Here is a 14,635-nt window from a genome sequence, read left to right as displayed (position 1 = left end):
AGAAGACATATTAGTGATTTGAGATGGCAGTTCCAATTTGTTCTTATTTGAGAAGCAATGCCTTAGTCACTTCAGATTTTGTTTGGCTAGAGCCTGGTCCTTAAGCTGTCAACCTGGATAGAGATGCATATTTTTTAAACACAAATACAAAATCATTTCAAAGTCCATTAAACAGATTTTTTTAGTTGGAAAGTAACTCAAAATTGCCAAGCTACTTTATTTTCTGATGTTTCCTTAATCATGATACAGTTCCAAATAGTATTTTTCAATAATTATAATTTTAAAACATTTTTTAAAGTGAGTGTTAGAGCTTTTAGGCATTTTCAATCCTTTTTTCTGGTTGCTGCAAAGGCCCAGGATTCAGCCTTGAAACATGTATCAGACTCTTCAATTAGATATCATATTTGAAGAATCCCTAAAAAGTTTTGAATGAAGTCTATTGTAATCTTTCTTTATTCTTGAAGCTCTCCACATAGCTGCACATTTCACTGCATGGCTGTAAAAATGGATTTTCATGTCATACGTCTAAAGAAGAAAGAGCAGGCTTTGTTCCAAGGAGTATTTCAGAAGATTTACAGGTGTTAACAGGTGGAAGCTTTCTGGGTTTTGCCTTTAGGAAGAAATGACCAACCAAGCATGGTGGCTCACACCTGTAATCTCAGCACTTTGGGAGGCTGAGGCGGTTGGATCACTTGAGGTCAGGAGTTCAAGACCAGCTGACCAACATGGTGAAACCCCATCTCAACTAAAAATACAAAAAAGAAGAAGAAAAAAAAAATAGCTGGCCATGGTGGTAGGCACCTGTAATCCCAGCTACTCAGAGCCTTAGGCAGGAGAACTGCCTGAACCCAGAAGGCAGAGATTGCAGTGAGCCGAGATCATATCACTGCACTCCATCCTGGGCAACAGAGCGAGACTCTGTCTCAAAAAAACAAAACAAAACAAAACAAAAACAGAAAAGACCTACTGTGGTGAGTAACAGCCTCTTGAGAAGTAGCTGTGTTTATGTCTGGCCTTACAAACCAAGAGGTGGACTGTCTCACAGAACAGGCATTTGTGGACAATTAGCCACAAGATGGTATCAAAGTACACCATGGAGAAGGGTGCTAGGTGCCCAAAGAGGCTTCAAAGGGGCAGTACCCTGCTGTGATCTCCATGTTCCAGGGGCTATACCTTAGGAACCTGATTTAGCAGCATAATGACAGTGGATCAATCACTCCCTCTCTCCGACCCCCGGATGGACATCCACTAACAAGCTCTAATGTATAAACCGGGAAGTTCATCAATTAACTTATAACTGGGTCTTGGATCTTCTGGTAAGTATATTTTTTTAATCTATAGGCAGATATATACAGAAAGCCAAATTACTCTCAAAAGTCTGCTGCACATAAACACAGACTCAGTACAAGGGGAGTTAGTGTTTCAAGTATTTCATAGCTTTATCTTGGATACAGCCCCATGTACATGTCTTAGTAAGGAACAAAGCAGATTAAATCCTTCTCATTTCTTTATCTAAACTTGATCTAATAGCTTTTCTAGTTCTGACATTTTATACTTAATTTCACTTGATTTCCATTGTCTTCTGGTGCAAATGGAAGCATAACAGGAACTCAAAAGGGTCAGACAAACCACAAGTGTAGAGAACTGTGTCTCAAGATACACGAGGAAGAAGAAAGAGTGCCCTTAACTACTTTGCCTGACTTCGGATCTCCAGACACAGATAAATTATACCATAATGTGCAAGAAACACAGATACTGTTAGGAATCCTCTGAGACATTTGGAGACATTATAAAGATGAGAAGAGGTGCTTGTAGCCTAAAAACAAACAAATGTTCTGATTTTCTAAATAAAGACATAATCTGATCCAGAAAGGACAGGAAAGTAAGTCTCAGGCGAATATCTGACATAGTTTAGGTAGATTACTGAGCACAGAAAAGAATGCAGTGATCTCCAGGAAGCAGAATGAGTTCAGTACAAATGCCTCAGCCATACCAGTTCACCATTTACTATTTACTTTTCAGACATGCTTATTTATTAGTTTGTCAGATTTAAGATTTGAGCCCATATTTAAATAATAAAATCAACTGGATGATGTTTTCTTTCTTTGTTGCAAATCAGTTAATGTAGCAGTAATATCTGCGGATCAGAAGTCTGGGTTAAATCCTTTAGTGAGTCCATCCCAATCAGGTGCCACATGTGCCACTCTGCCTTTTGTAATAGAATTGGAAGGCAACATTTCAGTTCCAGTGAAACTATATTACCTTTATTTGGAATATCTCTAAATTCCTCTTTCAGAATTTTCTTCTGAAGTTTATTTTTTATTTTCACAGGTAGAAAGTCACTGCCCTTTGGAGAATAGATTTTTACCTTTTCTGGAAACAGTCAGTTCTATCAGAAACAAAAAGAGATAAACTTTGATCACCTAGTCAATTGAAGGATGGGATAGAGAGAAAGAGGAATGCAAAGATTAGGGTATACATATAAACAAAAAAAAATTTTTTTAAAACCAATTTAGTGTGCGTCTTGTAAATTGGCCCTGAAAGCAATCTCTAAAGAGGAATTTTTTAATAGGGAAAAACGTCCTTAATACTTTTCAAATTCTTAAAGATTATCTTGCTTTCAAGTGTTTAAAAATGTAAGTTTAAAATGATAAGGCAGATTGAACACAGAAATACATATAGACTTTTCTATACCTTCCTTTCTTCTGATCTAGCAATGTAATCCAAGCATTATAAGTAACTTTTAGTTGTAGAACATATTTCATTTCATTTCGAATGCATTTTTTATGTATGATTTTTAAATCAGGATATTAGATTTTATCTCCTAATGTTCTGATAGGCTATAAATCATAGCTCCTTTATTTAAACTTAAACAGAATTTTAAAAACACATGAGAATAAAGATTTAGGTAGTTTTAAGTTTGTATCTTTTCTTAAATTATTTTGAAAGCAGAATTCAAACTTTGAACGCAAAAATATTGTTGCTGATAGGTTCACATCATATTTAACTGTTACGTTATACGTGACTTTAACAGAATTTTAAGTTAGGAGATGAGCAGTAATGTTAGAAAGTAACATCTGTATATTACTTTTCCAATATACCTCATCCATGCAAATGTCTCCTAGGGACATTTCAAATAATCTTCACCAAAAGTTAATTAAACATGAAATGAGGCCAGATGTGGTGGCTCACACCTGTAACCCCAGCACTTTGGGAGGCCGAGGCAGGTGGATCAAGAGTCAGGATATCGAGACCATCCTGGCTAACATGGTGAAACCCCGTCTCTACTAAAAATACAAAAAAATTACCTGGGCGTGGTGGCAGGCACCTGTAGTCCCATCTACTCGGGAGGCTGAGGCAGGAGAATGGCGTGAACCCGGGAGGCTGAGCTTGCAGTGAGCCAAGATCGCGCCACTGCACTCCAGCCTGGGCAACAGAGTGAGACTCTGTCTCAAAAAAAATAAATAAATAAAAATAAGAAATGATATTTATCTATTTATAATTAATCTTTTCCCTGATTTACAAAACTACATATAATTCAACAACATTTTATAAAAGCAAGGGAGGGATTAAAAATAAAGTGAATGTGGGAAAAATTAGCCAGGGCTGATGCAGGGATTCACATTCATGCTTTGAAGTCCTATGTACTTGTTAAATTTAGCTTAGGCTTTCTAACAGTCATTGCAAAGAAGGAAACAATCAATTCCATTATTCACAAGCTTTTTTTAAAAAAAGTGCTATTTAGAGGGGTACAGCACTCTAGGTTCTTGAAGCCTGGGGCTTGAGCTCACTCATCTGCTAGCCAAAAATACTTCCTGGTGGTAAACTGGTTGAAAGCTGAATTAAGAGCTGTATTTTGTCAGGAGGGCCTAAAAATATGTCATTCCTCTGCTCTAAAACCTTCAGCGACTCTCCACTGCCTATACATTAACTATACATTTCTTTTTTTCTTTTTTTTTTGAGACGGAGTCTCGTTCTGTCACCCAGGCTGGAGTGCAGTGGCTGGATCCCAGCTCACTGCAAGCTCTGCCTCCCGGGTTTACGCCATTCTCCTGCCTCAGCCTCCCGAGTAGCTGGGACTACAGGCGCCCGCCACCTCACCCGGCTAGTTTTTTGTATGTTTTTTAGTAGAGACGGGGTTTCACCATGTTAGCCAGGATGGTCTCGATCTCCTGACCTTGTGATCCGCCCGTCTCAGCCCCTCAATGTGCTGGGATTACAGGCGTGAGCCACCACGCCCGGCCTACTATACATTTCTTGATCTGATATTTGAAGCCATCCTCAAAACCAAGTCAAGGTGAGCTCCCTGAAGGCAGATAGCATTTCTTATTCAATACTGTATTTCTAGCATTGTCACAGGTCCAGTGACAGTGTAGGTGTCAAGAGATGCTCAGAAACAACTCTTACATACAGGGACTCTCAATCAACCAAGAAAATTGGCAGAAACCTCTCCAGTCCTCTTTTCTCTATCTGTAAGGCCTTCCCCTGCCAGCCCTGCCAGTTAATGCTGGCCAATTTCTTCAAAATCAATACTAATATCTTCATCACCAATAATAGCTACAGTAACATCACTTTGTATTTCTATTGTGTTCTACAGCTCACAAGTACAGACACAAAAAATCCAATTCTATTCTCATAATCAGCCTTGCTTTGTAGTCAGGGCAGGGATCATGGTCCCAGCTCCACAATGCAGAAACCACATCTTGTACAAGATCACATCCTTATGAAATGGGAGATGCCATTGCCTCCTGATTTCCACAACAGGTTGTGGTCTCTTTCTCTTCTTCAAACTCTTGTGGCATTCAGTTTGGCGTCTCTTATCAAAATAATTCCACTCATTTTATATATTCCTTTATAGTTTATAAAAAAAATGGTTTCTCATCCAAAATTCCTATTTTTTTCATTTTTACAACTTCATTCGGAAAAAAATTAATCCTCTCCTTACTATGAGGACCCTGCTGCTTTCTCCGCTCTCTCTAAAAATATAAAAAGTGAAAGCTACTCAGCAGATTTCACCACTATCACTGCATTCATTTTATCATCTGCCAAGAACAATAGAAACTAACATTTTCAAGGTTCTTACTCTCTGGAAGGTTCTGGGATAATTTTTAAATAGCTAATACTGCTTTATTTTACTTCTTTGCTCTTAGACTGTTAAATTTCACACACATGCACGCACACGCACATGCACACGCACGCACACGCACACACCCACACCCTGAAACAGTAATAACCTGAAAATAAAGTATGTACTCTCCTTCTGTATGTTCACTTTGACCAGTGGGGAAAGAGAAGAGGAGTAGGTGACGAAAAGGAGCTTAAATCCTTTCTAAAACTCTGCTACAGTGACTGATTTAAGAACCAAGTCTAGCTGGAGTCCATCAAAGGGATCCAGAATGTGTTGACAAGAGCTGCCAGTTAGGGGAATTTCTGGTGACGACATCCTCAGGTAGGAAAAGACTCCAGCAGAGAGATTTTGATGAGGAGACTCTTCATCTTTCACCTTGGATCTGAGTGACAGCTCGAAGCCAGAAGAAGGCTGGAGAACAGAACCAAAGTGAAAGCCACCACCAGAAATCTTTTGGGTTTGAGGACTGGTAAGTCCCTGTGCTAAGATGCAGCACTACACAACTCCAGGGGGCACTCTTCACATGGCCCATACTGTGCACATGACCTTGGAGTTATGCAACATGGGGTCCTCCTCATGGTATCTGGCCCTGTCCTCCCATACCACTGACTGCATGTCACAGGGGACATCCATGTCAAGACCCTCAAGGGAACTGGAAGCTTTCAAGCTTTCATTACTCATTTAATGACTTGGTGCTTGGCGTTTTGATTTCAGTTCACTTTATGGCTTCCTTGAATAAGATTTTAAAGATGTCTATGATGGGGAGCACCGGGATTCTCTAGACATGCTAAGCAGGAACTCAAAGGTGAGTATCATGCCAATTGTGTGATTCCTCCCATAGCATAACTCAGGATCCTGATGGCAAAGATTTCTCTGGAAAAAAGGTCAACTTCATCCAGACTGTGTGGCCTCCATTTTTTTAGCTATGTTTTTCTGTGAAAAGCATTACCTTTTGAGAAAAGCAAATTAGAAATTATTCTAATTTATATATGGGGCCCAGCAACAATTTCCCATCCACCCTTCAAGTCTGTAGTTCCTAAAACTGACGGTACTTTAGAATTGCTTACAGAAAATGTACTGATACCTGGTTTCTACTCCAGGACAAGTCAGTCAAGATCTCTGAAGTTGGGCCCCAGGCAACTAAATTTTTTTTTTTTTTTTTGAGATGAAGTCTCACACTGTCACCGGGCTGGAGTGCAGTGGTGCAATCTCAGCTCACTGCAACCTCTGCCTCCCAGGTTCAAGCGATTCTCCTGCCTGAGCCTCTGGAGTAGCTGGGATTACAGGTGCCCGCCAGCATGCCCAGCTAAGTTTTTGTATTTTTAGTAGAGATGGGATTTCACTGTGTTGGCCAGGCTGGTCTCAAACTTCTGACCTCGTGATCCTCCCGCCTCAGCCTCCCAAAGTGCTGGGAGCAACTACCTCTTTTAAAAAGTGTCTGATTCGCTGTGCTGTCAGGGTGGTGAACCCGTGCCTTGGGTAGTTTTTTAATTCTTCCTCTAATCTCAGTCTCAGTGATAAATTGAGCTTCAGAAGGTTTGCTTAGCTGGAGAAACTCAGTTATGAAACTGGAGAGGACATCAATGAGATCACAAAGGCAATGAGACGAACAGGTCATTTAAAACAAATATTTATCAAGTGCCACATTCCCGGTCATGTACCAGGTGCTGGGAACACAAAATAATTATGACAAAGTCCCTGCCCTCAAAAAGTTTCTGCTCGAGCTAGAAAGACAGGTATGTGAATTACTATAACACAGAGCAAAATTAAATCAAGCTATAATGGGAGCACAGGCTGGGGAAAGAAATAAGGGAAGGTTTTGGAGGAGAAAATACATTTGAGGTAGGTCTTCAAGCAGGGATAAAGTTTTGATCAATGGAAAAGAGGCAGAAGGCATTCCAAAGAGGTACAGCTTGAGCAAGGCATAGAGGCAAGAAAGTGGATGGGATATTGAGGAATTATAGGAACCTGGTTTAGAAAATAGTAGCCTATGAGGCTGGAGGTTTTTATTGTTTAATTATTACTTTTAAAATTTTCTGTAGAGATGGGGTCTCATGTCACCCAGGCTGGTCTCAAACTCCTGTCTCAGCTTCCCAAAGTGCTTGGGTTACAGACGTGAGCCACTGCACCTGGTGAGGCTGGAGATTGAAATTTAAATGTGAAGCCAGGCACATTGGTGCTATGATTGCACCTGTGAATAGCCACTGTACTCCAGCCTGGACAATATAGTGAGACTCTGTCTCTTAAAATGTTTTTGAAATTAAAAAAAAATTGGTGGAAGGCCTCAGAAGCCCCCATAAGTAATCTGTAGGTGTTATGAGTTTGTGAGTCTATATCTATATGGTATGTGTCTTAGATGAAGAGAACACAACAAAGATTAAAAACCAAACCATGCCATGATAATATCTGAAACAAACAGAAACATGATCAATATGAACTTTGATAAATACATCTGAGGTAGTTACTCATCCTGTTTTTGGGCAGCCTTCTCTGTTTTTATGCTTTAGCACTTGTAGGTGCTAACCATGAGGCAGAAAGCTGCGCAGACAAGTCACTGAAATTATTTATCCTAAATCAAGTTGTGTTTAAGAGTCTTCTCTTGTTACTCCCACTACTCTGAGGGAGCTGGACACACCACTGTTGAATTTTTTTTCTGTGCCTTTTACATATGTTCTCTCTGTTGAGAATGCCATTTCTTCCTCCTGTGATAATGCCCATGTACTGACTAAACTCTTAAGTTGCCAGTTCTGTGTGTCTTTCTATAGCATTTTTGTAGGGACAGCTAATCTAAGTTATTAATTATACTGTTTTTAGTAACATGTCTGTCTTCCCCGCCAGACTGTGAACCCCTGGAAGACAGAAACAGGATCTTTTTAAACTTTCAGTCACCAGGACTCAGCACAGTGGCTGACATGCTAGTGTTGCAGACTGAGTAAATGAATGAGAAAGCACTTACCAGATGTTGGAAAGATTTAAACTTATCAATTATGTCCTTTAGTGTTTAGGTACTGGGATTCAGGAAAATTTTTTCCATATTTAAAACCATTTGCTCAGGTTCAAAACATTTCTCTTCTGAAGTGTACACTTATATAAGCAAAATGACAGCTGCTGAACCTATCAATTTATTTGCATGAAACAAGCAACATTTCTCTCTTTAGTACTAATCTGCCAAGGAAATATTAAAGTTAATGTATCTTTGGCTAGAAATATAAATATTACTCAAAAAGCTCCTGAAAACAACTGAAGCCTACAAAAGGGGAAAAAAATCCCCTAAGGGATATGACAATAGAATTTCGGGCTTCCTGGGATAAGAGGAGAGAGGGTGGTACTCTTTGTGAATTTTGATGATTTCCAGTTCCTTAAATGTATTCCACTATTTAGGGGATTAAAAGGTTTACTGGTGAGAGTGTCAGTTGTCAAAGGACTAAGGATAGATTCTTTAATCCTGTAAAAGAGAGCTCCAACAACTTCTCCAACAGGAATCTTGAAATATTTGTTATCTCAGTAATAATTTTGCCCTATTGTTATACTTCCTTGGTTCTTCAACAATCCTGTTACCTCTGCAAGAAATAACATGTTTAAGGAAATTAATTTTTGCACAGTTGCTCCCGAACTCTATCTGTAAGGCACCTTGTCTATTACTCTGTGCATTTGTATTGGTTTTTGCCTCATGTATTTTGATGCTCTGTTGTTAGGTGTGTACACATTAAGGATTGTTTTGTCCTCTCGGAGAATTGAACCATTTATCATTAGGTAATGTGCTCTTGTTCATCCCTGATAATTTTTCTTGTTCTGAAGACTGCACTGACTGCAATTAATAGAGCGACTCCAGCTTTCTTTTGAATAGTGTTAGCATATATTAGGGGTTAAATTGTATCCCCTCCCCCAAATTTTTATTGTTGAAGTTCTAACTCCCAATACCTCAGAATGTGACTTGTATATTTGGACACAGGGTCTTTAAACAGGTATAAAATTAAAATAAGTTGGTAAGAATGGGCCTTAATCCGCTATGATTAGTGTCCTTATATGAAGAGGAAATTTGGACACAGACACGAACAGAGAGAAGTCTATATTCTTCTCAAGAGGGTGGCCGGGTGCGGTGGCTCAAGCCTGTAATCCCAGCACTTTGGGAGGCCGAGACGGGCGGATCACGAGGTCAGGAGATCGAGACCATCCTGGCTAACACGGTGAAACTCCGTCTCTACTAAAAAACAAATACAAAAACTAGCCGGGCGAGGTGGTGGGCGCCTGTAGTCCCAGCTACTCAGGAGGCTGAGGTAGGAGAATGGCGTAAACCCGGGAGGCAGAGCTTGCAGTGAGCTGAGATCTGGCCACTGCACTCCAGTCCAGGCGACAGAGCAAGACTCCGCCTCAAAAAAAAAAAAAAAAAAAGAGGGAGAAGATAAATCTACAAGCCAAGGAGAGAGGCTAAGAACAGATCCTCCTCTCACGATCTTCAGAAAACAATAATTCTGCCAACACCTTGATCTCAGACTTCTAACTTCCAGATTGTGAGAACATAAATTTCCCTTGTTTAAGCCACCAATTTCTAGAACTTTGTTATGGAAGCCCTAGCTAATGAATACAGCACGGTCTCTCTTCCTCCATTCTATTACTTTTAACCTACTTGTGTCCTTATAGAGTGAGTTTCTTGTAGACAACATATGGACCTTGTTTTTTATTGACTGACAATCACACTCACAAAAAATTGACATATTTGGACAATTCACACTTAAAGTGGCTATTGACGTATTTGGTTTAATATCTACATGTTCCTAATGTTTTCTACTCATTGCATTTGCTTGTTGTTTATTTTTGCTCCCCCTTCTTTTCTATCTTCTTTGGCATATCAATTACACTTCTTTTTGAATTTTTTTAAGTAGTTGTCCTAGAGTTTCCAATATATACTCACAACTGATCTAAGTCCACTCTCAAGTAATACAATGCCACTCTAGAGATAGTGCAGTTACTTTATTCCCAATTCCTCATTCCCATCCCTTAAAGCATTTATGCCATTCATTTGACTTACCCATAAGCTATCATCACCCAATATATTGTTACTGTTATTACTTTAAACAGACAGCTGAAAGGTTTAAAGCACTAGAGGGACAACAGGACACATACCAAATTACTGTACTAAAATGTAGACTGATGGGTCAAAAAAACAAAGAAAGTCTGCATTATAAGGTAGTCATATGGAGGAAGGAGGCATTAAATCTAGAAATTCTAGAAATATTAGGAGAGGCCGTATTTGGTAAGAACATGGAAAGATGAGTAGGATTTGGACTTGCATAGAGGGGAGAGCAACTGGTAGAGAATATCCCAGGTGGAAGGCATGGGATAGGACTGGGGAAAGGACTGGGATTAAAAAACTGAGAATTTCAAGTTGGCTAGAACTTAAGATGTGTGATGGAGAGTAATTGGAAATAAAGTTAGAAAATAAGGTTGGGCTCATGTGGAATTTCTATTAACTTTCATGTTTGTACATCTATCATGTAATATTAATTGACATTAATAATAATAATAATAACTAAGGTACGACAAAATCCAAGGTGCCTTGTAAACTGCTAAGGTAAAAAATAACATTTAATATAATTTTAATGCTGTTTGTTTACAGTGCTCTCATTGTAAGTATAGTATAAAGTTTCATTTTTGAGGAGGAGTTAGGATGATAAGGCATGTGAATAAGAGGAATTAAAGTCAGTGAATAAAGCAAAAATTACATAGTCAAAATTACCCTTGAAAATTCTTTAAATTGCCCAAAAGGTTCATTAAGCATGACTTTATAAATACTATTTTATGCAATAATTCTTAGGCATACTAAGTTGTGAGAATAACTAAACTAGCTAATCTAAAGAACAAAAAGGGAAGAGGGAAAAAGGGAATGAAATTTATAAGCAGATGTCTGGGCATTTAAGCCACTCCATACATAAAATGATTATCAAATTCCTCTGTAGTGAATGGGAAAGTGTTTACTCATTTGGGTTTGCTATAAAGCCTCTTTAACCTTACTACATATATGAACAGACTGTTCGGTGATGGTGTGTGTGGTGGCAGAGGACAATAAAGCTGACAGTGGTGAGGTTTAAGTACTAAAGTCAGTGGATTCATTATATATATATATGTTTAAATTGATACCATAAGATAGTAGAAACATGGGTTTTTTTGTCTACAATAGTTAGAATTATCTAGATTGAAAGTAGAAGTTCATCTGAGCTAGTTAAAACAATTAAAGAAAAATGAGGGATAGATTGGAGGGAGGTGGAGTCAGAAGGCTGAACAAGACACCTTCAGTGAACATCTCCCCTCCAGGAATAGCAAATTGAAAAACTATCCATACAAGAAAGTTCCTCTGTAAGAACCAAAAATTAGGTGAGTGATCACAGTACCTGGTTTAAACAGCTTATCAAGGAAAGGCACTGAAGAGGGTAGGAAAGACAGTCTTGAATTGCTACCACCACCCCTCCTTCATCCTCCAGCAGCAGCCGCGGTGAGGAGAGAGAATCTGTATGCATGAGAGAGGAAGAGCACAGTGATTGTGAGACTTTGCATTGGAATTCAGTGCTGCCCGTCACAGCAGAAAACAACACAAGAAAGAATTTAGCTGGCGCTCGCAGATGAAGCATTTAGACCAGCCCTAGCCAGAGGGGGATCACCCATCCCAATAGTCAGAACCTGAGTTCCAGCAAGGGACATGACCATGGGCTAAAGTGCTCTAGGACCCTAAATAAACTTGAAAGGCAGTCTAAACAAGGACTGCATTTCCTGGGCAAGTCCTGGTACTGTGCTGGACTCAGAGCCAGTGGACCTGGGGGGCATGTGACCTAGTGAGACCCCAGCTGGGGTGGCCAAGGGAGTGCTTGTGTCAAACCTTCCTTAACCCTAGGCAGCACAGCTTGCAGCTCCAAAAGAGACTCCTTCCTTCCACTTGAGGAGAGGAGAGGAGAGGGAACAGCAAAGAAGACTCTGTCTTGCAACTTGGATACCATCTCAGCCACACAACAGGGTACCAGGAAGAGTCCTGAAGTCCCCAAACCAGTCCTAGTTCCTGAACAACATTTCTAGACACTGTGGGCCAGAAGGGGACCTTCTGCCACAGTTCTGGCAGGATTCATCTCTTGCTGACTAAAGAGCACTTGGGCCTTGAATAAACACCAGCAGCAGCAGGGCAGTACTTGTCACAGGACTTGGATGAGACTGAGCACTGTGCTAGCTTCAGGTGTGACCCAGCACATTCCCAGTTGTAGAGGCTATGGAGAGAGACTCCTTCGGTTTAATGAAAGGAGAGGGAAGAGCAAGCCTTGTAGCTTGGTTACCAGCTCGGCCACATTAGGGTAAAGCACCAAGTGGGCTCCTGGGGTCTCCGATTCTAGGACTTTGCTCCTGGATGGCATTTCTGAACTAACCCAGGGCCAGAGGGGAGGACACTGCCCTAAAGAGAGACCCAGGCCTGGCAGCATTCCCTGCAAGCTGATTGAAGAGCCCTTGGGACTTGAGTAAACCAAGTAGTACTTGCCAAAGGCCTGGAGCGGTGGTGGCCATGGGGAGAAACTTCTGCTTGAGGAAAGGAGAGGTAAGAGTGGAAAGGACTTTGTCTTGTGGCTTAGGTGCTAGCTCAGCCACAGTAAAATAGAGCACTAAGAAGCTGCCTGAGGTTCCCAGCTCCAGGCCCTGGCTCTCAGATAGCATTTTTGAACCTGCCCTGGACTGAGGGGAGCCTATAGTCCTGAAGGGAAGGACAGAAGCCTCACTGAATTCGCCACCTGCTGACTGAAGAGCCCTTGAGCCCTGAGTGAACATTGGTAGTAGCCAGGCAGTGGCTGCTGCAGGCCTTGGGCGAGACCTACTGCTATGCTGGCTACAGGTATGACCCAGCACAGTCCCAGTGGTGGTGGTTACGGGGGTGCTTGTGTCACTCCTCCCCCAGATCCAGGCAGCTCATCATGGAGAGACTCCATTTACTTGGGGTAAGTAAGAGAAGGGAACAAGAGTCTCTGCCTGGTAATCCAGGGAATTCTCTCAGATCTTACCCAAGACCACCAAGGCAGTACATCTACGAGTCTGCAAGAGTCACAGCATTACTGGGCTTAGGGTGGCCCCTAATGCAGATATGCTTGCAGTGAACAGAGACTTAGATCACAACACTCAATTCCCTCTGAATACCTGGAAATCCTTCCCAAGAAGGATAGGTACAAACAAGCCCAGACAGCAAAGACTACACCTAACTCTTCAATGCCCAGACATTGCTGAATATCCACAAGCATCAAGACTATTAAGGAAAACATGACCTCACTAAAAAACATAAATAAGGCACTAGTGACCGATTCTGGAGTGACACAATTACATGCACATTCAAACAGATAATTCAAAATAGCTTTTTTGACGAAGCACAACAAAATTCAAGATAACACAGAGAAGGAATTCAGAATCATATCCAATAAATTTAACAAAGAGATTCAAATAATTTTTAAAAACCAAGCAGAAATTCTGAAGCCAACAAATTCAACTGACATACTGAAGAAGGAATCAGAGTCTCTCAACAACAGAACTGATCAAACAGAAGAAAGAATGAGTGAGCCTGAAGATACACTACCTGAAAATACACAGTCACAGGAGACAAAATAAAAAAGAATAAAGCATGCCTACAAGATCTAGAAAACAACCTCAAAAGGCCAAATCTAAGAGTTACCGACTTTAAAGAGAAGGTAGAGAGAGATAGGGGTAGAAAATTTATTAAAAGAGATAATAACAGAGAACATTCCAAACCTAGAGAAAGATATCAGTATTTAAGCACAAGAAGATTATAGAACACTAAGCAGATTTAACACAAAGAACACTACTTCAAAGCATTTAATAATCAAACTCTCAAAGGTGAAGGAAAGAAAGAACCTTAAAAGCAGCCAAAGAAAAGAACTAAATAACATACAAAGGAGCTCCAATATGTCTGGCAGCAGACTTCTCAGTGGAAACCTTACAGGTTTGACATGGCAGTACACATGGCGTGACAGAGTGGCATGACATATTTAAAGTGCTGAAGAAAAAACTTTTATCCTAGAATAGTATATCCAGTAAAAATATCCTTCAACCATGAAGAATAAATAGAGATTTTCCCAGAGAAACAAAAGCTGAGGGATTTCATCAACACCAAACTTGTCCTACAAGAACTGCTAAAGGGAGTGCTTCAATCTGAAAGAAAAGGATGTTAAGCAATAAGAAGTGATCTGAAGGCACAAAACTCACTGGTAATAATAAATAAACAGACAAAAACAGAATTTTCTTAAGATAGGGTCTAGATTTGTTGCCCACCCAGCCTGGAGTGCAGTGGTGCTATTAATAACACAGCTCACTGCATCCTCAACTCCTGGGCTCAGGTGATCCTCCCACCTCAGCCTTCCAAGTAGCTGGGACCACAGGCTCATGCCACTGTGCCCAGCTTATTTTTTAAAAATTTTTTATAAAGACAAGGTTTTGCCATGTTGCTGAGGCTAGTCTCAAACACCTGGGCTC

The 14,635-nt window shown here is 40.3% G+C and overlaps 1 long non-coding RNA gene across 1 annotated transcript in view; it reads right to left on the bottom strand.

The window, feature by feature from the left end:
- Window positions 1-14,635, bottom strand: part of LOC117098922 — a 60,212-nt gene that overhangs the window by 37,010 nt on the left and 8,567 nt on the right. The window contains exon 2 of the long non-coding RNA XR_004443646.1: window positions 11,518-11,633. This is a non-coding gene — a long non-coding RNA (uncharacterized LOC117098922). The remainder of the gene's footprint in view (window positions 1-11,517; window positions 11,634-14,635) is intronic.

Source organism: Trachypithecus francoisi, unplaced genomic scaffold (assembly GCF_009764315.1).
Source record: "Trachypithecus francoisi isolate TF-2019V2 unplaced genomic scaffold, Tfra_2.0 Lachesis_group16, whole genome shotgun sequence".
Taxonomy (NCBI): Eukaryota; Metazoa; Chordata; class Mammalia; order Primates; family Cercopithecidae; genus Trachypithecus; species Trachypithecus francoisi.
Note: the sequence above shows the minus strand (reverse complement) of the source record. Positions and strands in the feature narration are given on the sequence as shown.